At 35.2% G+C, this 25,505-nt stretch overlaps 1 protein-coding gene across 4 annotated transcripts in view; it reads right to left on the bottom strand.

Moving 5' to 3' along the window:
- Window positions 1-25,505, bottom strand: part of MGAT4C (MGAT4 family member C) — a 780,710-nt gene that overhangs the window by 42,459 nt on the left and 712,746 nt on the right. The window contains exon 5 of one of the 4 annotated variants that reach the window (XM_080661845.1): window positions 4,779-4,861. The exons of the other annotated variants lie outside the window; for them this stretch is intronic. The gene's annotated coding sequence lies outside the window, so the exon portion shown is untranslated. The remainder of the gene's footprint in view (window positions 1-4,778; window positions 4,862-25,505) is intronic. 4 annotated transcript variants of the gene reach the window in all.

Raw genomic sequence — 25,505 nt, 5'->3', positions numbered from 1 at the left:
ATATATTGTAGGTTGTTTTCAAATATTCTCTATTGCAAAATAACACAGTGAAAATTCTTACAATATACCTTGGTGCATAATTTTTGGATATAATCTCACAAATGAATTTGCTGGGTCAAAGAGTAGGCACATTTATGATAGCTACTGCCAACTCCCTACATCCTTAATATATCTCTGTGTATTAAATGTAACACTGTTAGCATTGATTCTGTGTTTATTGTCAGAATGTCAATCAGATCTTCCGGCCTCTCAATAAATTTAAACAGATCTGAGAGATTGCTGTTGACAGTTTAGTAGAATAAGCTTTCTTAGTGCTTCTAACTTGTGTGTTTATAATTCCTCCAGAGCCAGAGTCATTGTGAAAAGGGGTCCTTTCTAATTAAAGTAGCAATAGCAATGCATTTGATATAGCACCCCTTACTAAATAGGAACTAATCTCAATAGAAATGTTCACGTTTCAATTTGTATTAGATTTGGTTTCAATAGAAATGTTCACGTTTCAATTTGTATTAGATTTGGTTTCTAAAATCATTATTAGCCATTCTTGGTATATTTTTAATAAATATGTCCACATTCTTAAAAGAAAAATAGTAATAAGACAAAGCTATAATGAACCATTATTAGGAAACATTCAGGAAACAGAGGATTTTTAACTTTGACACTACATCTCATCTTCTAAACAAACTAAATATAGTAGGTAACGAGGTGAAAGGGGCTGCAAAGGAACCCATGGATATTTTTCTGATGGGTATTTAAAAATAAGCATTAGAGGAAGACTTTCCCTGTCTTCCATGTATCCTCAAAAACAATGGCCAGTTGCCCTAGCTGGTTTGGCTCAGTGGATAGAGCATCGACCTGCAGATTCAAGCATCCCAGGTTCAATTTCAGTCTGCATATGCAAATTAACCCACCATCTTTGTTGGGTTAATTTGCATACTCACTCCTGATTGGCTGTGGGCGTAGCAGAGTTATGGTCAATTTACATGTTTGTTTTTATTAGGTAAGATAATTATTTTTTTTGTATTTTTTGATAATTTTTTTTATCAATTTTTTATTTTGAAATTTATTATTTCAAAATTACTGGTTTCTCATGTGTGTTTCATTGGCTAATACAATATTTAATTAATTATGTAGATAAAATGTCATAGTATAAAATATTATATTTCTTGTGCAGAATTTTTCAACTTACATCATTTTCATAAAATTTATATGATAAAAACATTAACTGAGAATATAGAATATTACAAACTGCACATTTTAACTATTTTCTATCCAGTTAAGAATTTTTGCCTGGTAGTAAAACATTCTGATTAATGGAATCCATTTCTACTATTAGTGAAAATTTTGGAATTTATGGGAATACATTTAACACTGAAACTATGTTAAACATAATATGTCATGGTTTATAAAAATATTCAGAATCACTATAACTTTTGCCATTATTTTTCAGAGATTTGACTAATTCTAAAATTCACTTTAGTTTGCTAAGCTCATCTTTACTAGTAAAATAACAGTTTAGACTATAGTATTCATTTTTGCAGGACTATGGTAATATTGTATAGGTACAGTAATAATTCAGCAATATAAAATATATATTATTGTCAATGACTTATGATCAATAGGTTTGATTTTTTATACTCTCTATTGATCCAAGGTATTTAATTTTTCATCCTTTGAAAGTTAAGGATATCTTAGTCCAGAAAATATCAAACACATGCTGTTAAAACTCTTTCATCCACTGCTGTCTCTAAAGAATATCTTACTTCTTTCAGATCCCTCTGCTAAACTTAGAGTCTCTTCATGGAGAGTCTTTTAAATTATAATTAAATAACAGCTTACACTTTGCTTGATAAGTACCTCTATTTAGCAGAGCATAATTAGAAAGGGACCCTGTAAACCCAACCAGTTAGCCAAAGCACTAAGTTTTGCTTCTTGCATCTATCTGAGAGGTGATAACAGTAAAGATGGAAAGCAGAAGGGAGTTTCTTTAGCAGAATCTCATTGCAAGTCAGTCACAAAGTTACAGATAGTATTTTCTACAAAATATAAATTCATTAGTTTCCACAACAAACTTGTGAAGCACATGTTCAGTGTGCTCCACCGTTCTGCTGGAGGTTGGAGACAGATGCATAACCAAGAAAATATTTTTTTCTGTCCTACCATAGTCTACCCTCTATAGTAACCAATTTCCAGATCCCACTATCTCTACTGGGATGTACAGACACCTGTAATTTGACACGTTCTAAATCAGATTCACTTTCTGCTCCTCTCCTCAACTCTGCCCACATGTGTTCTTGGGTCTCTTTTCCTATTTTGGCTAATAATAACACAATGCCCTGTGCTGCTGCTAGAAGTCACCAGAAATCTCAGCTTCATTCCTACCTCGTCCTGTGTTTCCCTGACTTGTGGCACACACCATCCCGCATGTAGAATGTAATTTTGTTCAATAAATTATATATCAAACAGATCTGTGGTATTTTTCTCCTAATCTTTTTTGCTAATATTTTTTTCTGACTGCCCTGCCTTTCTAGAATTTAAGCCCATTGAGAGCAAGAACTTTATCTGTTTTGTTTACTGCAGTATCCAAGTCCTCAACAAGTGTTTGTTAAATGAACAAATTGATTTCTTTTTCCAAAATAACAACAATTAATATTTTTGGAGAGTCGTTATTTGCCAGGCACAAGGGTATGCACATTATAAAAAAATTTTATTTAGTGTTGGAAATTACTCTAGAATTGATTGGTATGATAAGGTGTTTAAACTCAGTAGCCCATGTTCATAGCTATAGGGTTTTACTTATTTGCCCTGCCATAAACCACTTATTGCTGAAGTTCATCTTGCATATTGTTATTAGCTCCATGTTAGGCATATTACATCTTGGCTACAACCTACATTTCCAGTCAGGTATTTCATTGAAAGATCAATATTATAGCTTTGAGGGACTACTCACTTTCCAAGTTAAGTCATTCCCTTCATCACATGTACACTATGATCTCAATCTTTGTCCACACTAAAAATTCAGATGTTGAATTGATTTCTGCGCCTGGAATTACTTATTCTTTGACTGTTTAATTAGCTCTTATTCATCCTTAAAACTCAACTCCAAATCTCATTCTACATATGCTTTATTAAAATAATGTAGAAGATGGATACATCTTAATTAGCATTTTCTATTTACTGGATGTATTTTGTTTGTTTGTTTGTTTTGTTGTTGCTGTTAATCCTTACCCGGGGATATTTTTTTCCATTGATTTTTAAAGAGAGTGGAAAGGAGGGGGAGAGACACAGAGAGAGAAACATGGATGTGAGAGAGACACATTGATTGGTTGCCTCCTGCATGTGCCCCTTCAGTCTACAGGCTGATGCTCTAACCACTGAGCAAACTGGCTAGGGTATATATGCATGATTTTAAGCAGTCTTCATCCTCAGGTTCTTAATTTAGTTTAATTTCATTTATTTACTTTGTTTAAGTATAGTCAGCATACAATATTATATTAGTTTCAGATATGCAACATAGTTCAGGTTCTTCATTTTAAAGTTAGCACATCAATATCTGACTTGCAGAGTTATTTATTTGATTTAATGAGATAACAAAGCAACTAGAACTTGGTACACATTCAAAAAGTCTATCCGGCTTCCAGTCAAGATGAAGGCATAGGTAAAACTGGTACCCGCATCCTCCCACAATCACATCAAAATTACAAAGAAACTACAGAACAAACATCATTCAGAACTGCCTGAAATCCAGCTGAAGAAGACTCCGAAAAGTAAGGATATAAAGAAGAAGCCATGTGGAGACTTTTAGGAGGGACAAGTAGCAGTTAGCTTGGGGAAATTTTTTTGTGTGTGCCTACAATCCTATTAAAAAGAACACTTTGGATATCTGAGTTTATTTTTTTTTATGTTAGAAATATTTTTCATGATACCACTTGTAAAGGAGCGATGGAAAGAGATGACAATAAGTTTAAGTCATGTGCCCTTTTACAGGAAAAACAAAGGAGGCTATGAAATAGAATTAGTTTGCCTGTATTCAAATAGCTATTAAATTACAGAATAAAAATTCATAATTAGTTTTGTCCATTTAAAATCCCATGCTAACTGGTGAAAAACTTGCTTGTGAGCAGTTTGTTTATTTGTACGCTATGGTCTCAATCTCTGTCCACACTAAAAATTCAGATGTTGAAAATCTAACACCCAAAAAAGTGGTGATGGTGTTAAGAGGTGGGACTTTGAGAGCTGATTAGGTCATGAGAGCAGAGCCTTCCTGAATGGGATAGAGGCCCTGGAAGAGAGGTTTCAGACAGCTCTCGTGTCCTTTCTGCCATGTAAGGGTATGACCAGAAGTTTGCAACCACAAAAGGATTCTTACCTGCTCATGTTGGCACTTGTCTGTTGTTTATAAGCTACTCAGCCTGTGGTATTTTGTTAGCTGCCCAGACACGCTAAGACATTGTGTCTACACATTGATATCTGAGTTGAAATTGGTATGACTGTGGAATAAAAGGATGAGTCTACACTGCAGATTTTCACTTGGCTATGCATGTAAGAGATGAAGCCTATAACAGGTCATAACATTAGTGAGTGTGATTATCTGTATACTAGTAGAGGGTACTATGTGGGATAAAGCACATGAAACACGAACAGACACTTGTTGAGAAATCGACCATGCACAAAGCATTGCCTTGTTTCTTTTTAAAAGAATGCTGAAGAGGCAAGACGAAAAATTAATTAGATGTAAACAGTATTTATACATTGTTTTCTAATAGAATTTCACTTACATTGTTATCTGGAGGAATTGTTTATCATTTACTCAGCAGTTCAAAGCACATTTCATTTTTCATTAAATTACAAAATAAACCACCTGAAAGTCAAACAGATAATAATATTCAAGCTACAAAGAAATGTGAAGATCATTAGCGCAACCACAACTTTATAGGGGTGGGGGGAAATCAATGTTAGAGTCCAACTTGTTATTGAAAGGACAAAGCCAAGCCTGAGGTTTCTGACAATCAATATAATACATTTGAAAGGATTCAATATCATCTTTACAGTCGAAAATCATAGTCAGTCATGTAGCCATTTAATTCTATGTTTACCAACTAAAGCATAAAACATGTATAATCAAAAATGAGAGAAGTAGAACTTTTATGGCAAGCTTAAGACCGATATTCTATCTAAAATGGGATTCACTGATAGTGGTTTTCCCCACATATTAAATGAGTGTGCTTTTTTTACTGAGTGCCAAATGTAACCCAATTGGATTTAGGCACTATGTGTGAAATGCATGCACCTTAAGCACTAGAATCATATTGTTTGGTGAATAAGATGTTCACACATAGAAATGGATAATATCTGAGGAAGAACACACATCTCCCATTCCATTCTCAGGTTCACACTGGGTATATAAGTTAAATGGAGTGGGGGGAGCTTGCACATTTATATTAATTGTTATTTCTGTTTCTCTCCCATTCTCTTTTTTTCTGAATTTTTTTTTGTCTGTGTGACCTTTTACAGTTTTATTCATTTGAATTAAGTTTGCTTAAGATGTTCCTACACTTTAACTATGAGAGCACAAGTTTGCATAATTTTAAGGAGAAAACAATATTAAATTATAAATATATAAATATTAATATATCAATATCAAAATATATGAACATTAATAACAAGACAATATGTCAACTGAAACAAGGTCTAAAAAGTGGGAAATTTATGACAACATCAGCAATGTTCAAATAATGTCTGTTTCACAACAATAGCCACCTAAGGGAGAATTAGATTCTAACAAGATTGGCTTGCTCTGTGCAATGTATAAAAAAAGAATTTCAGATAAATATCTAAATTTCTTTTGAAATTAGAGTTCATAGTACTAATGGGCTTTCATTCTCATATTGCAGTCATTGGCTGAACCTAGTTCTCTGTAGATGGGGAAGTTTCTCTCTAGTTTCCTACAATCTTCCCGCCATCCAATTTCTTTATATTTTACTACTGAACTGCATCACTCATCTGTCAGTGGTCGGCAAACTGCAGCTCGCAAATTTGCCGACCACTAGGGGCTTAATCACAAGGAACAACAACAGCCTGTAATTATTGGAATCGAGAGTCTAGGTCAGTGGTCGGCAAACTCATAAGTCAAGAGAGCGGCAAACCGCAGCTCGCGAGCCGCATGTGGCTTGAGAGCCGCAGTTTGCCGACCACTGACCTATGTGATTCTAGACACATAGTTGAGTATGTAACTTCTGGTCCAGGAAGGGCAATTTGGGTATTTTTGCCCTTAATGGTGTGGTTATCCTTGAAGTGGAAAGAGATGCAATGTACATATTTAAAGAATTTTCCATCCTGTTAGAAAGGAAAAAACAAAGCAAACTTATCATTACATGTGGTTCTCTTAGCTAGGTATAATTAGATCTTTGCTCATCTGACCTCCTATGCATATTTTGATAATAAAAGAAAAACATCCTGATTTCTATATTTATTTTCTAAAAAATAAATTGCTTAAATTATGTATTTTGACTTTTTCTGGTCTGTTAAAGTGAATGTTCAATGGCAGTTTCATAGTTTGCTTAATATTACTTGGCTACAGTGAGAGGTTTGCTAATTATACACATACACATATTTTCATCTTGAATACTATTTATAGTTCTTACTATAAATTAAGCAATTAGCAAAGTCATTACCCATGTCAATGTATTTTATTTAACATAAGCACATCTCTCATAACCTGATTATATCTGAGGCTCTCGTTATACCTGAGCATATACAGTGTAGGGACAAAACTAATAAATTTTAGATGACACCATTACTTCTAAATTTATTCTTACATATTTTTGCAGTGTATACAATGAAGTTAAATCAATTGAAAATGATGCAAAGAATTCATTTAAATTTGTATTTTTGTTGGAAATCTAAGGATTCTATGGTCAACTGACTTATAAAATGTTCAGAATTCTTCATCCTTTATTGATATACCCCTTTTGAATGTGCCAATACCACTTTGTTGTATCTCCTATCAAGGGGAGAAATCTATTTCTCATGATGGAATGTAAGTTAACTTTTTAATATATTTTGGCCAAAAGAATGCTATAGAATGAATAGTGTGCATTTCTAAGCCTAGAACTCAAGAGGCCTTTCATGCTTCACTTGCCCTCCTGAAACCTCACTGCCATGGAAAGAGGCCAGGCCAGCTTGCTGTAGGCACAGAGGCCAGGTGGAGAAAGTCCGCATCATCTCAGCCAAGGCCTACCTAGAGCAGCCAACTTCCAGACAACCCAATAACTGACTGCAATACTGGCGTAAGCCGAGTGAGCTTAGTCAACCTAAATTCAGATTGGTAGAATTGCCCAGGGGACCTGTAGACTCAGAGGGAAGAAAGATTCTTCTTTTAAACCACTAAGTCACCAGTTTTCAACGTGTGTCTGGGGTCACCTTTGTCTAAAGAACTGCAATATCAAAACTACTTTCATAATTATATTGATATTATTTTGTCTTTTACTTTCATTCTGTCAAGGGTATGCAGTGGCGTTTTCCAAAGGCTACATAATGTTTGATATTAAAATGGTGAATACAGAAATGGACATGAGAATCCAGCAATCTTCCTATTGAGCCATACATGAAAAAGATTTGGAAAAATGTAAAATGATGCTACCCTTTTCACTAAATTTTGCTTGTTTAGAAAATCCAGTTATTTTTATTATAAAAATATTATAAGTAATTATTTTCTGTTAATGTCAAAGGAAATAATAAATCATTTAAAATTTATATTTTAGTTTCTAATACAGTAAATATCAATATAAAACTCACATAATGAAAACCTCTTTGGAGTCCTCAATAATTTTTAAGAAAGTAAAGGATAACAAAAAGTCTGAGAACCACTACACTTTTTTATTTTATTTCTGCAGCATTTCTTCATTATGAGAATAGCAGTGGTTCAAGTAAAAGTCACTATACTTTGTGCTACATGTCACAGTTCCTCTAATACATACTATAAAATATAAAGACTTAAAATTTATAGACAGTGTATATACTTTCATTTCATGAGTAATATTGAGTCATTCTCTGCCTTATTATTTTATGCTTAAAAAATAAGACATTCTCTTTCTAAAACATGCAGAAATTTTGATTTATCAATATTGATTTATCTAATTTGTAAGCAAATATTTACTTGCCAATTTTATACAAGCAATAATTTTCATGTAACATAGAAACGTAGAAGCTGATTATTTTAACTAAAAAAGCATCCATTCAAGGTTTTGCCAAATTTTGTTTGAGGTTAAAGGTTGAAGAATCCCACTGTAATTGAGATAATGATGCTTTGGGGAAGTTAATTGCTCACAAATCTTATTATATTAAGATCAAAATTGAGAGAAACCAAGATGGCGGCATAGGTAGGCACCTAAACTGCTGCCTCACACAACAATTTCAAAACTACAACTAAAAGACAGAACGGACACCATCCAGAACCATAGGAAAGCTGGCTGAGTGGAAATTCTACAACTAGAAGGAAAGAGAAAAGCTCACAGAGAATTGGAGGTATGGCAAAGGGTCTTTGTGTGCGTAGAGAGGAAGGGCGGCTGAGAGCCTGGCTGACTTTCTCTGGCAGAAGGGGGAAGGAAGCCCCTGACTGCACTGAACCCCAGTTCCAACTGCACTGAACCCCAGTTCTGGGCGAAACCCTGTGGACCCAGGCTCATACAGGGGGAGTCTGGACTATCAGATAGAGAGAAAGGCACCCGGAGACTCAGAGACCCGGGGGAGACCCAGGAGAGCCCTGGCGGGCAGGGGTCTGGAGGCACATGCACCAGTGTGCACAAAGGCTGCAGAGGTTGCCACAGGCTTTTCCTATCAGAAGGGAGTTGGAAGCTCCTGACTGCATTGAACCTTAGTTCTGACTGCACTGAACCCCAGCTCCAGTCGAGCCCCTGAGGACCCATGCTCTTGTGGGGGGAATCTGGACTCTCGGGTGGAGACTCAGGAGCCGGGGAAGGCAGAGTTATGGAGGCGCGCACGCAAGGGCAAGGCTGATGGGGAGCCAAGACTGTCTGCTCTGCCCTGAGACTCCACCCCATCCAAACTGAGCACAGAGGCTTTTGCAATTTGGCAAGTCTAATCCTATAAGGCTGTCTCCAGCACCGAACTTCTCACAGCGTAGACACAGCTGATCCTCACAGCCAACTGGCCTGGAGGTCAATTCCTCCCAGTGATACCAACAACAATCAAGACTTAACTACAACAAGGCTGTACACACAGTCCACAAAGGGGTGTACCAAGAGTGTCCACCTCAGGATAACTGAGGAGGCCGACCCACTGGGCCATATAGGAAACCTAGCACACAAATCTACCCTGCCAACTCAGGGAAGCAATGAAAATGCGGCGACAAAGAAACAGATCACAAACAAAAGAAATGGAGGAAAACAAACGACTGGATATAGAATTCAAAACCATGGTTATAAGGCTTTTCAAGAATATCCTAGAAAAGGCTGATAAATATAACGAGACCCTCGAAGATATGAAAAAGGACCAACTAGAAATTAAACATACACTGACTGAAATAAAAAATATTATATGGAGACCCAACAACAGACTAGAGGAACACAAGAATCAAGTCAAAGAATTGAAGTACAAAGAGGCAAAAAACACTCAACCGAAAAAGCAAAAAGCAAAAAAAAATCCCAAAACTTGAAGATAGTGTAAGAAGCCTCTGGGACAACTTCAAGCATACCAACATCAGAATTATGGGGGTGCCAGAAGAAGAGAGAGATCAAGATACTGAAAACCTATTTGAAGAAATAATGACTGAAAACTTCCCCCACCTGGTGAAAGAAATAGACTTATAAGTCCAGGAAGCGCACAGAACCCCAAACAAAAGGAATCCAAAGAGGACCACACCAAGACACATCATAATGAAAATGCCAAGAGCAAAAGACAAAGAGAGAATATTAAAAGCAGCAAGAGAAAAACAGTTAATTACCTACAAGGGAGCACCCATATGATTGTCAGCTGATTTCTCAACAGAAACTATGCAGGCCAGACGGGAGTGGCAAGAAATTTTCAAAGTGATGAATAGCAAGAACTTACAACCAAGATTACCCTACCCAGCAAAGCTATCATTCAGAATTGAAGGGCAGATAAGAAAAAGCTAAAGGAGTTCATCACCACCAAACCAGTATTATATGAAATGCTGAAAGGTATTCTTAAAGAAGAAGAAGAAGAAAAAAGTAAAAATAAAAATTATGAACAACAAATACATATCTATCAACAAGTGAACCTAAAAATAAAGTGAATTAAAAACCTGAGGAATAGAATAATCTGGTGGATATAATAGAATCAGGGGCATAGAAAGGGAGTGGACTGATAATTCTCAGGGGGAAAGGGGTATGGGGGTGTTCAGGAAGAGACTGGACAGAAATCATACACCTATGGATGAGGATAGTGTGAAGGAGCTGGGGGGAGAGGGTGGGGTGGGAACTGGGTGGAGGGGAGCTATGGGGGGAAAAAGGAGAAACAATTGTAATAATCTGAATAAAGATTTATTAAAAAAATAAAAACAAACAAACAAAAAAAAAGATCAAAACTCAGACATTTTGAAGTTAAAATGTCATACTACTTTAATTCTATGAGGTAAAAAGTGAAAGAATGACAACTCAGTACCTAAAGAGTCCATATTAATAAAAAATAGCAGACAGGTAATATGGGATCACATGTCTATTGTGATAAAAGGGTTATGAAGAGTTAAGTTTTTCTGTGGGCTAACATTGCATACTACAATGCACAATTGCCCACTAAAATATCTCCACAAAGTTGACCAGTTCAACTGTATTTAATTAAAATCCTTTCCTGTGGTTAGTACTTTGGTATTAACTCTTTGGCTTAACATTAGATAGCTGCAGGAGTAGAAATGCAAGAACACGTTATAATTAAAGAACTCTACCCCTCAATGCATTAAAAGAAATGAACCACATACACTATAATATTTGGAAAAACAGAAATTACTATGAATTCTAATTGCTACTAAACACTACTGAAAAATAAAAATTAAAACAATAAAAATGCTTGTGAAAATAAACTCAGTACTGATGGATTGAAATTTCAGTTTGAAAATCCCCTTCTCCTTCCTTCAAAATACAGCCTTTTTATAAATTAAACTAGAGGCCCTATGCACAAAATTTGTGCACTGCGGGGTGTGTCCCTCAGCCCAGCCTGCACCCTCTCACAGTCTGGGACCCGTTGGGGGATGTCTGACTGCAGGCTTAGGCCCACTTCATGTCAGTCAGACATCCCTCTTGCAGTCCGAGACCTCTCGATCCTTATCACCCTCCTGCTTGCTGCTCCTTACCGCTCGGCTCGCTGCTCCTTAGCACTGCTGCAGAGGTGGGAGAGGCTCCTGCCACCATCATTGCACTCACCATCCATGAGCCCAGCTTCTGGCTGAGTGGCACTTCCACTGCGGGAGTGCATTGACCACCAGAGGGCAGCTCCTGCATTGGGCATCTGCCCCTTGGTGGTCAGTGCACATCATAGCGACCAGTCGTTCCGGTCGTTCTGCCATAGCAGTCGCTTAGGCTTTTATTATACAGATGTTTTCATAATGGCATTTTCACATTATTTTTTTTAAACAAAACAAGAATATAGCATGTAATGTATTTTAAGGAAAAATATATTAAAACAAAACAGAGCAATGAACAATATAAATACTAATTTATACAAATAAATCTTGCTGATTTAAACTAATGTGAAAATTCCATATTCCAAAGGTAGTAACCAGATATTTTTGACATATTTATGCCAGAAAATGCCAACAACAGGTGCCTTACATACACATATTCCACATGAGTAAAGAGATGACTGTGCACATCTCTTATCCAATTCTACCTTCCTTTTCCAACTATCACATGGATAACTTCACTAGTGAGCCTAATGGGCATTTTATGAATTTCCTACTTAGTTAAACAATAACCATTAATGATAATTGTAAGAATCCCAAATGCTATAAAATTAACATTTTGTGCTTATAAACTCTAAAAGATTAGAATAGGAACAAAAATATGCTTTTCATTTTATTCAAAAGCAGAATCAAACAAAATTATATTCATTTTCTCTGTTGACAGGGCTTAATATTTTAATAAGATTAATGAGAAAGTTTTTGCTTTAGGGACAAAAAGACATAACAGGAGCTCATCAGAGTTATGTAAGGGAAAGGTTGGAAACTCACAGATGTAGGAAATTAGTTTGAATTAAAGTTTAAGCAGAGGTTACTTATTTATGTTGAGTTAAAGAAAAAAATATCACTGTTTACATTGTCTTCATAATGTAAATAACTAAGTATAACTATCTTTATAGAGCTACAAACAATTGATTTTCTGCTTCAAACCAGTATATTGTATCTGTATACTCAGAATTAATTTTCTGATGAAGGATAAAAACAATTAAATTAAAATAAAATTATGGCCCTGGCCGGTGTGGCTCAGTTGTTTGGGCATAGTCCTGCCACCAAGAGGTTGCTGGATCTATTCCTGGTCAGTGAACATGCCTGGGTTTCGGGTTCAATCCCCACTAGGGGGCCTGAAAGAGGCAGCTGATCAATGTTATACTCTCACATCAATGCTTCTCTTTCCTCCCTTCCTCTCTCTCTTTAAAAAATTACTAGTAATAAACTATTAAAACATTTTTAAATAAATAAATAAAATTATGTATATACACACATGACATAAAAAAAAAACCAACTCTGCAAAGCCTAAGATCAAAGTAAAAATGGGAACCTAATTGGTAAGGAATCACCGAAGTCAGCTTTCAAGCATGAAGATTTCTAGTGATCCTTGGAAGCCTTGAGCTTTCCTATTGACTGACTGCTTCATGAGGAACAGAGTAAAAAGTATAATAGAACACCTCTCCCATAAAGTGAGAAATAAAGTCCATAGGGACAAGGGGTTTGAAAAATATATATAGTCTTTCATTCATTTTCTTTACTTTTGTTAAACTTTACTTTCATTGTTGACACTATTACAGATGTTCCCATTTTCCCCTCCTTTGCCCGTCTCCATCCAGCCCTCAACCCCCTTCCCTCTGGCCATCACCTAACTGTTGTCTATGTGTATATGTTATGCATATATGTTCTTTGGCTAACCTCTTCACCTTCTTTCATCTAGTCCCACCTCCTCCACCTCTCAAACCCCTATGTTTGACAGCTGGCAGTCTGAAATATATATATAGTCTTGTTCTTAATGCTTGCTGAAGGAAAAAGATCATAAAACAACTTGGTCCTCATCACAGATCTGAAACCTGAATTGATGCTGTTTGTTTTGTCAAAAATATAACCAATAACATTCCAGATATGTGATGTCATAGTCAAAAACAAAAACACACAAGGAAAATGATTTAATGAGTGAAAATAAGGAGAAACAATAGAGAGTACAATCATAACCACAAAATGAAAATAGAGGTTGAGATTGAATATTAGAACAACAAAGAAGAGATTATTAAATGTATAAAATACTTAAATGAAATTTCTTAATATAAAAATTAAAATAATAAAAAGAGGTTTATTTAAAGTAAGTCACAAATGCAAATCAAATCAGTCAACTGGTTGTAGATTCAAAGAATGAGGCTTTAAGAAATGATGAAATGGCCCTACCAGGTTTGGCTCAGTGGATAGAGCATTGGCCTGAGGACTGAAGGGTCTCGGGTTCAATTCCGGTCAGGGGTGCATACCTCTGTTGCAGGCACTACCCTGGTGAGTGCAGGAGGCAATCATTTGATGTCTCTCTCTCACTGTCTCTCCCCTGCCCTTCCACACTCTCTAAAAATTAATGGGAAAATAGCCTCTGGTGAGGATTAACAACAACAAAAAGAAACATAACAGAGAAAAACGTAGGAAGTCACATTAAAGGAGATGAATGATGAATAAGAAATTCCAGAATTGCTGAAATACATCTGTCTTCGGATTCAGAAAGATCAACAAAGTAAAGTAGGATACACAAAGACAATATGGAGACACATGGTAAGCAGCTTCAGAACACTGAGGATCAAGAAAAGATTTTCAAAGCAGCCAAAGAGAAATAACAAATTATAGCACAGTTATAGCCACTAGACAGACAATTGATTTTTCCTTAATAAATGAAATCCAGAAAACAATAGAATAAAAGTTTTAATGGTGTCAGAAAAATAACTGATATCTAGACTCACAGTCCAGGGAAATAATTTTTAAAAACAAGAGCAAAATAAAAATACTTTCAGACAAAGAAAGACTAAGAAGTCTTTACTAAAGGAAAGTCTAGAGCAGCCTTGGGCAAACTACAGCCCGCAGGCCGGACCCAACCCGTATGGCTGTTCTATCCGGTCCGAAGAGCCGCAAGAGCGGAGGGTTCTCTTGCTCTCCCCTCCGCTCCTTTACTTTGAATTTATATTAGTTCACACAAACACTCCATCCATGCTTTTGTTCCGGCCCTCCGGTCCAGTTTAAGAACCCATTGTGGCCCTCGAGTCAAAAAGTTTGCCCACCCCTGGTCTAGAGAATATACATTAAGCATGTAGGTAAGGTGGACGTTCTGATAGGAAGGAATGGCAAAACATTTGTAAATATGTGAATAAATGAAATATAATAGCCTATATAATAAAGAGGTAATATGCAAATTCACTATCACTTCAACACACAAGATGGCCACCCCCAAGTGGTCAAAGATGGATGCGCCCATGTGGACATAATATGGCTGCCAAAAGATGGCCAGCAGGGGAGGGCAGTTGTGGGCAGTCAGGCCAACAGGGTAGGGCAGTTAGGGGTGACCAGGCTGGCAGGGGAGCAGTTAGGCATCGATCAGGCTGGCAGGGGAGTGGTTAGGGGTGATCAGGCTGGCAGGCAGAAGCGGTTAGGGGCAATCAGGAAGGCAGGCAGGCGAGCAGTTGGGAGCCAGCAGTCCTGGATTGTGAGAGGGATGTCCATTCCTTGAGGGGTCCCAGATTGGAGAGGGTGCAGGCTGGGCTGAGGGACACACACCCCTACGCTCATGCACAAATTTCATGCACCAGACCTCTAGTTAATTTATAATACAATAGTAATAATTTCTAAATCTTAGAATAATAGAGCAACAGCACCCACAACACAAAAGTCTGGATGGCTTATGAGAATTTAAAAAATCTAATATACTTATATTTTAGGAGAAAATTAAAGGTAACATGCCTGTGTGTGTGTGTGCATGTGCATGTGTACATTTATTCTGGGAGATATTTTAATTGTATTAGTTGTACTGTTATATTTTATTTTTGTTCTATGACTTGATATGTCTTCTAGCATCAGTACATTCCCAAGTTTTAATAAAAATATCAAGTTACATGCCTTGATAAACTCAGAAATTTGCAATAAACATTCTCTAGAGTTTACTGTGAAAGGAGTACTGTTGAACAAATAGAACTTGTGTCTGTAAAACTAATGAGCAAATGCCCTCAATTTAGGTATGCACAGCTATCCTGAGATCATTTGACTTATGGAATATCTTTGATAATACATAAAAATAATTAGAGCCCCTCAGAATTCTACTGTGAATGACATCCAATATCACCTTAAGAAAGAAGCTGTCATAATCTGTCTTGTACAAAAAATGTTGATACACTGAAAAAAGAAAATCTAATGTTACTAATCAATTCTCTGCTCTATTATTGATAAAAGTGAAATAAAAAGTATTCTAAATAATTTGTTATTTTAATGCAATTGCATTATGCTGATATTTATTAGTTTTCTAAATCAACTGAAAAATATAGAATAAATATTTTAATATACTTATTTTATATAGTTATGTCACAGAATATACCTTTATATTAAGTTAAATTATTCTTAAAAATAGTCTATTTATAAAAATAGTCTAACTGAATTTTGAGGTATATGTTATGCAATATAAATATATATTTATTATTTATCTTTCAACATTGCCATTTATTTGTGCTAGTAAATAAATTTGATGAATTTTATCACATTTCACTTACATACAGGATTATTTGCCCTTAGGAAGTTACTTCTGTCCACATTATCTAGCTTCACTACACCTCAGAAATGCATAGGCTAGTTTGCTACATGTTTATCCGTGTTATTGATTTTTACAATATATATATATATATAAAGGCTTACAACATTCAAGAGATTGTTTCTGCTACAACATTATAAATTCACTGCCTGGAACACAATTTGCTATTGAATATCTGCCAGGCTATGTTAACAAAGTTGTTCAGAAGAAACCTTTGTGTGCAGTTGTAACACAATGGATACATGAAGAAAAGTCGCTAAAGATAATGTCTTTAAAATCATGTGTGTATTCTTTAAAGAAAATGAGTTTGAGGAATAAATATGTTTTCATTTTCCATTATTTTCTCCACGATACTTAAAAGTCCTAGTTATATTTTTAGAATTTCAGTGTTACTCTGGGCTATTTAGTTACCTCTGAAGAACTAGCAGCGCTGCTTTCTGAAGTTTGATGTTATGTAAACATTTATTCTTTTAGACAATGGCTAATTGTGAAAATCCATATGTTCTTGAGGCACACGTGTCTTTGCCCTCCTGACATTTTCATCATAATTTTCCATCTCTATTAAGATGTACTGTGGACAACTTTTTGTGATCAACAGCATCTTCACAGAGATGTCATATGTTCCTTCTATTTTCTTCTGTAGCCTCTGCATACACCAAGTATAGTTGAAAATGAGTCTGTCTCTATTTTGCTTGTTAGTGAATTTTGTGCATTAGATTCCACATATGAGTGAAATCATATGGTACTTGGCCTTCTCTGGCTTATTTCACTTAGCATAATACTCTCCAGGTCTATCCATGATGATGAAAAGGGTAAGATTTCCTACTTTTCTACAGCCTACTAGTATTTGATAGTGTAAATGTACCACATATTTTTTTATCTACTGATGGGCACTTGGGCTGCTTCCAACTCTTGGCTATTGTAAATAACGCTACAATGAACATAGGACTGCATACATTCTTCCAAATTAGTGTTTCTGATTTCTTTGGATAAATTCCCAGACGTGGACTTGCTGGGTTATAAGGCAGTTCCATTTTTCATTTTTAAAGGCAACTCCATATTGCTTTCCACAGTGGCTGCACCAATCTGCATTCCCACCAACAGTGCACAAGTGGAGGAATTGAGCAAAAAAGGGGAAAAAAAGGAATAACTCATGGACACGAAAAACAGTGTGGTGATTGCTAGGGATGGGAGTGGAGGACGGTAAAGGACAGATAAATGGTGATGGATAGAGACTTGAATTGGGATGGTGAATACACAATACCATGTTCAGATGAGTTATGAACATGTGCACCCGAAACCCATGTAATCTTATTAACCAGTGCCACCCTGATGAGTTCAATAAAAGGAAAATAAATAATAGCTGAAATTGGAGATTTATATTTTAAAATGGCAGTAGTCATTTGGAATTCTCATTGTAAATAAATTCATCTCTCAATATGGAGCTAGTATCATTACAGCTAATTTGGTTATATTCAACACAGAGGGGCCAGGGCCTACAACCAGACCCAATCAGTGGGGTGAGGCAGAAAGGAGGTAGAACTTCTGTAGGCTTAGCTATAAATTCCAAGAAATTTTGCATGCAGAAGGCTGTAGCAACAATGAGACAAATTCTAGGAAAGCTTGATATTTGACCATAGCAGGGCATTTGGCCTATGCAGCCTAAGTTTTCAAACTGATGGACAAACATATTGATGAAGGGAGTTGAGAAATTAGGGAAGGTAATCAGATGATCAGGCAATCATGAAAGAAAATGTTATCACTTTGAAAATGTTATAATGTCCTTCTAGACCAGGTGTCTTATAATGGGCCTGTGTCTTCTGAGTCTTTCCACTTACTAGTGATGTGAATTTAAATGCACTTTAAGATATATCTTAACACATCTGATTTTTTACCATAGTGTAGATGAATTTCTGAAAGACTGATTAACAAAATGAAATCCACTGATTTAACCATGTATGCATATCACCAACTGGAGACCTAATCACACACTGTAATCACAGGTTCTTTGGAATCCATTAGTGGCTTACAGGATTATATTTGCTTCATAATTGTGCATGTATACTGAGGGAAAAAAATCATAGAGGTGTTCCTAAGAAAAGATATAGGAAACAAGATATTCAATTATGTAAGGAACAATTAAACAAAGATAAATTTATCTTTATTGTAATAAAATCTATTTTTATAAATATTATTTTGATATAAAATAAAATTATTTGTATAATATTTTTGTCCTATTAGGTAGGACATAAAATAGAAAATAAAGAGTATAAATGAAAAAGGATTTTAACTTTTCTGATTATTAACACTTAGCATATTAGATGGCACTTTCAATATGACAAATTCTAATAGATAATATTTAGTTATATTTACTTTTATTTTGGGTGACCATCTTTCTGAGGCATTTTTATGAACAATGCTTAATTTTATATACTTTTGTCCTTTAGCATGATAAAAATATTTTATATTACACTACAAATAATTGTTAAAAATTTAAATAAAATTTTTAAAAATTAAAAAAGTAATTGAATCATTTTATAATTTTCAACAAATTTCTAATATTCAAACTTCAATATTCAGATATTTAATATTATAGATTTTTAAATATAATATACAAATGATTATAAATATATAATTGCTCAAGTTGTAATAAGTGATAAATTTCTATCATCTTTAAATCTTATAAATATAAATTTTGTTTCTATATAAAATGAAAACATATGTTAGAAAAAATCTCAAGGCAATGGTAATTGACTAAGAATTCTATAAAGAGAAGGTAAACCTAAACGTAATTATAAGTTTTTAATAGTATGGAAGGACTTTCAAGATAACAAAATCTTAGCAAGTGAAAAATAACTACATTGGCTTTAGGAAGAATACATACTTCTTTGTGAATGATATGGTTGGATATACATTCAATACATCCCTTCATTTTAGGTAAATGAAGTGTTTCCATGACATAAATGTGAACTATTATTCTATTGTATGTTAAATGAAATAATAATGAAATGTGGGGTTTGAGGTGCAGACTTTTCTTCTGTGGGTCCTTGCCATATGAAGTTTGAAGAATAAACTCATGGACTAAAAAACTTATTTGAGAAAAATGTGGAAGTTTATTGGAGGCATGTACAAACTCTGGGCAGAGGTATTCCCAAATGGGACCCCCTGAGGAGGGGCCCCCAAAAAGGAAAAGTCTGTTCTCTCTCTCCCTCTCTCTCTCTCTCTCTCTCTCTCTTTCTCTCTCTCTCTAATGGGAAAAAAAAAATCAATCTAAAAAATCTCATGTCCCTTTGTCTCCAGTTTATATATGCTGTAGCTCTTTGAGCATGACCCTTTCTAATTGGACCCTTCATTAATTTAGGACACCCCCCCACACACACACTTTCCTCATTGGTCATTCTGCTACATAGTATCAAAGTCCAAAGCCCACGTGTTGCTCCCCTCTTTCTCTCATTCTTCTATCCCCTGTGAAAATGTTTCCCTCTTCCCAGTGTCCTGTGAGTTTTCTTTATTCTCTGTGAATGTATGTCTTCCACCCCCTTACCCTATGTCATGCCTTTATCCTCTGTATAAGTAAGACAAGCATTTTGGCATCTTGGAGCTATTTTTGCCTGCCTCATATTCATTCCTCTCCCATGGACCCTCTTTATTTTCTGATTGCCTGTCCTGTTTCTAAAATTTCTTTCAATAAGAAATGTGTACTCTCTGTATTTTTTTTCAAGCAATTTCCTTTATGAGCACATGAAGAGCTTCAAGAAACAAATCTACAATACTACATTACTCAGTGACTTTATGGTTGATATATGGATAAAGAAGTTGTGGTACATATATATTATGGAATATTATTCAGCCACAAGAAAAGATGAAATACTATCATTTGCGACAGCATGGATGGACCTTGACAATATTATGCTAAGTTCAATAAAAGGAAATAAAGACAGAAAAGGAAATAAGTCAGACAGAAAAAGGTAAGAGCCATATAATTTCACTCATATGTGGGATATAAAACTGAAACTCATAAACACAGACAACAGTATGGTGGTTCCCAGAGGAAAGTGGGGTTGGGAGTAGCGAAGTATAAAGTGGGCAAATACATGGTGACAGAAGATTTGACTTTGAGTGGTGGAGATACAATGAAATATGCAGACCATGTATCATAGAAATGCACACTTGAAACCTCTATAATCTTATTAATCAACATCACACCAATAAATTTAATTAAAATAAAAAAGGAACACAAAACATGACAGAAAATGAAAGATAGCAAAATTACCTTTCCCAAAGAAAATCTATGCTCATCTGAATCTTAAATCATGCATTTTTTCCTCTTCATATCATTCTTGATGAAAATCTTACAGAAAAAAAGTAGGTTAAACTGTGCTTCACTGTCAAGAGAAACCTATGGTCAAGGGTATATCTAATTCCCCAAGCTTTCATCATTAATATTTTATGAGTCTCACTGATCTGTCCTCTCTAGAAGAAAAATTTATCTTTCATTTGTGCAAGCACTGCCTGCCAACGAATAGATTTCATCTCAGTAAGATGAGTGGCAAAATGCAAACGGCAGCAAAGGGAAAGGAGGCAAAGCGTTCACTTTATTTCTTTTACTGGAGCCTCAGTGCACGTTCCTGGAGGAGCTGAGTCAGCCAAGCAAAGTGAAAGATCTTTGGGGAACTATGAAGAGTGTCAGTTCTTTGCCAATATGCTTTGGTCTATACATGTGAATCTGACTTCAAAATGAGATGATTAGCTACAGTGACCTTTTAAACTTAAACATTTACAAGGCCGTTTGGTGCCTATAAAATTGAAAAATCATTAGCTCACCCTTGAAACGTTTCTTCACTATAGGTGAGATTGACTAAAAGGCAAATTACTGATCTTTGAACACTTCAAAGTGAAAAGGCAAGATGTCTTTCCCCTTGGTTGAGTGTGGCTTCCTTTAACTGAACTAAGGATGTCATGTAGGCTCACCTATGACACTGGAGCTGAGTATTCCCAGGGCGGTATTTCCTCACAGAAAAGTGAAACAGAAAAAGAAGGTCCAAGACACCCTTAGCCAGTAAAAAACACATTGGGCATCTATTTGTTAGCTCTACCTAAGACCACAGGTTGAAAATATAATTTTGGGAGAAAGGTATTTGTGTATAATCAGAAAAATCATCATGGATTTAAGCAAGTATTTGTCTTTGCTAGAGAATATAGAATTCAAAACTACATAAAACAGCTGTTTCTTTCCTTCAGAGCTCTTATTTTGATTTTGATTGTATATTAACTAGTATAATTATTTAACATTTCTCTCATCATAAATCGGACCCTGTTCATTTTGGTACACAATTGTATCCACAGTCTTGTACACTGTTGGCAAGCAGTAAGTTGTTCAATAATTTTTTGTTAAAAGGTTGCATATTTTTTAAAACGACATTGAGGTATCACCTCACACCTGTCAGAATGGCTACCACCAACAAATCAGCAAATGACAAGTGCTGGCAAGGATGTGGAGAAAAGGGAACCCTAATATACTGCTGGTGGGAATGCAGACTGGTGCAGCCATTATGGAAAATAGTATGGAGTTTCCTCAAACAATTAAAAATGGATCTATCATTTGACCCAGTGATCCCACTTCTAAGAATATATCTTAAGATACCCAAAGCACCAATCAGAAAGAATGTATGCACCCCTATGTTCATAGCAGCACAATTTGCAATAGCTAAGATCTGGAAACAGCCCAAGTGCCCATCAGCAGATGAGTGGATGCATATATGCATAACCCATGGATACAGATAATAGGGTGGTGAAGGCCAGGTGTGTGGGGGGAGAGGGCTAGATGAGGTGAATGGGGTCAAAAAGGGGAAATATGTGATACTTTTAATAATAAAGATTTAATTAAAAAAGAAGGGTTGCATGTTTAAAAATTTCCATCTACCAGAATGTCTCACATAATAATGATTGTAGTAAGAGTAATGATTTATTCAAGCTAGAGCTACTGATCATTCATTTACATAAAGCACTATATTATAAAGGGGGTAATATTGCAATGTCTAAGACTACTTTCTGGGCCTCAAATAGTTAAGCATTTAGTTGAGGGAATAAGTATATATGTAAAAGTTATACAAAATAAGAAATATTAAGTGACAAGAGAAAATATTAGTTGTAATTGTACATAGGTATTAGACACTCAAATGAAAAGACATTCTGATAAAACTACATGAGTAAATACATTGGAATCAAAAGAATATAAATCACAAATATTATTGATATTAAGAATGATACAACTTAGAGTGACTGAAAGGAGAATACCAGCACTGTCTACTCTAGGAATCATCTAAACCTCGTTCACTCAATAATTTGTCTATATAATTTTTACTAATTTGTCTAAGATTTTTATTACAAAAGATCAACATTTGATACCTATGCTAATATAATATTACCAGAACCTTACAAGAATGTATCTTTTCTCACACACTAGCTGGTAGCTGAGTGACTTAAAACTTAAATCTTTGACAACCTAACATGTGTGGGGGCAGAGGGAGAATGATATCCTTGTTTCATTTGGTCTTTACTTGTGATTTAAGTATTTTTTTTTTTATGTCATTATTCTCTCTTCTCTAAACTTTAGTCATTTTTGTATTTCCCTATTGCCCAGTTTGTTTGTCCAACCCCTCAGTATCCTCATCCAGGCAATACAGATGGGAGTGGAACAGGTAGTCATGTTTACAGCAATGCAGCCATTAGTAGATACTCTCTAGCTAACTAACATGATAGCGAGTTGTTACCAATCATGGGCTTGCTAGAACACTTGTTTCAACAAATACGTTTTTGTTTTTTTTTTCCTTTAAAATCATTTAAGCCTTTGTGTGCCAGTAACTCTAGCTCTATTATGCTATATCTATTCTTAAATTTGATGTCAATTAGTGAAAATGATATTATTTTAACCAAAAACGTGTGTTAAATGAATAATCTTTTTAAAGCAATAACATAAACATTAAAAGTTCAATAAGTAAACACAACATGCTGATTGAGAAAAATGTCCCAATGTCTTTAATTTAAAAAAGTAGTTTTTCTTAAATCTAATATCAAACTAATTAAGTTTATATCATTTTACTTAAAAATAGAATGTCCTTTATATTATCTAGACGATGCAAATCTCTGAATTTGCTGATTCCATAGTAATATGTCTCTGAAACTATGTGAACTATTTCACTAATTTTTTTTGTTATTTCTATGAAGATTATTTGATAATCTTTGTATGGATATAACCCATTTGTAATCCCCACAATCTTATCTTCTTTTGTTCAAAATATCAATGATCTGAATTTAGTGTTTGAACCTATTCACTTTTTCTCCTTTATCATCTTTATCACCTGCAATAATGCATTGTTTTTTGTTAGGGTCATAATTTACTAAATAACAGAATGGTTTTCATTGTTATTTGTTTCTGTGCTTATTAATTCATTTTTCTTGATTTTTTTGTATAGACACTATTCATATGAATTTATTGATTTTTAAAATACATTTATACAAATTTTAATTAAAATTATTTAAAATGTTTATTAGTATTTTTATTAAATCTGTTCTTACTGATTCATTTTTTAAAAAAATTTTAATCACTTAATAGTTACATGTTTTTCAAAGACCAAAAGGAACTTTTTTTTTTTAAGTTAAATTGAAGTATGAAAACAGGGGGCTTGGCTAGTTATACAACCCTTATGACTCATTTTTTTTGTCTATCAGGCAAAAGCCTTTAAAATTTGTGTAAAAAATTACTATGTGCTTTCACAGTCATTCAATTACTACTGAAAAACTGGGAATGTTAAAATCACAAATTGCAGAGAGGAATCATATAGTCAAGCCCAGAAGTGAGGTGAGGAATTCCCCCGTGAATCTGGGCTGGAAGAAGAGATAGTAACACCTGAAGCTACTCTTTAGTCACATCGTGGAAAGGTTAAGAATTAAGGAAGATATTTCTCACAATGACCTTTTTTTTTTTTAACCTTCTATGTGTCTTAATTTTTGTATTGTTGACATTATTACAGATGTCTCCCATTTTCCCCTCTTTATGAGCTGTTTAGCCCCTCCCCCATCTCCCCCCAGGTCTTCACTACCCTATTGTTTGTGTCCATGGGCTATGCATATAACAGAAAGGAGTTTTAGGGATAAAACAGGCAGGTTTAGGGAGTTTTAGGAATAAAGAGGGTCCATGGGGGAGGAAGGCATGGGTGAGGGCTTGGAGCTGCCAAAAGGCATGCATTCACAGAGAAGAAGAAAAAAAAAAAGAGGTGCCACAGGATAGGAGAGAGGAAGACATCCATTCACAGAAGATAGGGAAAAGCCACAGGGTATGGGGAGAAAAGGGAAATAAACTTTCACAGAGGATAGAGAAATGCTGACAAATGGGAGAAAGAGGAAAACAGATTTCACAGGAGATAGTGAATTCTACCACTGAATGGGGGAGAGCGGGGAGAAGGGGCCACCACGTGGGGTTTGGACTTTGAACCTGAATTCTACAAAAGAGTGACCATAAGAAGGGAGTATAAAGAAACAAAGGAATGCAGCCTTTATAAACCTTAGAAAAAGAGGCTGAGTGGGTTATGCCCTGGGACTCCCTCCCTACGTGGGAGTCGGTATTTGATTCCAATAAATTCCCACCCTTTTCATCTTCCACCTTTTGCCCATGGCTTCATTCTTCAAATCCATCAGGACAAGAATCTGCGAAAGAAACCACCCTTGCATCCTGCTCAGGAAAACAACCCGACTCATAACTTTTGAGAGCTCTCTTTTCCAAATCATTCAGGCTCCAAGTGGTTCTTTTCACACAGCAGCTACCCTTTTGACATTTCAGTACATCCCTAACTAAACAATGCCTATGGTCCCTTCCAGCCAACAAATAGGTGAATCAGGTAAATCTGCTGCCAAAATAATGTCCTAAAATGCAGATCTGGTCAGATTACTCTTGATTCTGATCCTTTTTATTGGTTTCTGATTGTCTGTTTGGTTAAACACATTTGTTAGCCATATATTTTACTTCTGCCAATAATCTTTCACACACTGAACTACCTGCCATTTTTCAAACACATTTCATGTGAACTTTCAAGCTTCAGTGCTTTTGAACATATATTCCATTTTCTTAGACAAAACCCTGGTCAAGTGTCACCTCTGTTAGAAGATCTGTAATCCCTGCAACAATTTGGCCATCCTCTTCTTGGGATTATAATTAGAGGACTAACTATCATACTTCTAAATTGAAATCTTTCTGTGAAAGTCTATATCTTCCCAATGCCATAAACTCAAGGGCAGAAACCATTTCATGTCATCTTTGTGTTTGAAATATAATAGATATTAAATAATTGTTAAATGAGTTATTATGACATTTTCTCATGAATTAGAGCTTTTTGGGGAAAATTCATTAATGCAAAAAGATGTCACTAGAAGACAGAATTTTGAATTCTATGAATTGCAATTTGAGAAAGTATTTTTGATTTAGCAGTTATTTCTGGATCTCTT

This window comes from Plecotus auritus, assembly GCF_963455305.1.
Source record: "Plecotus auritus genome assembly, chromosome: 3".
Lineage (NCBI taxonomy): Eukaryota > Metazoa > Chordata > Mammalia > Chiroptera > Vespertilionidae > Plecotus > Plecotus auritus.
Note: the sequence above shows the minus strand (reverse complement) of the source record. Positions and strands in the feature narration are given on the sequence as shown.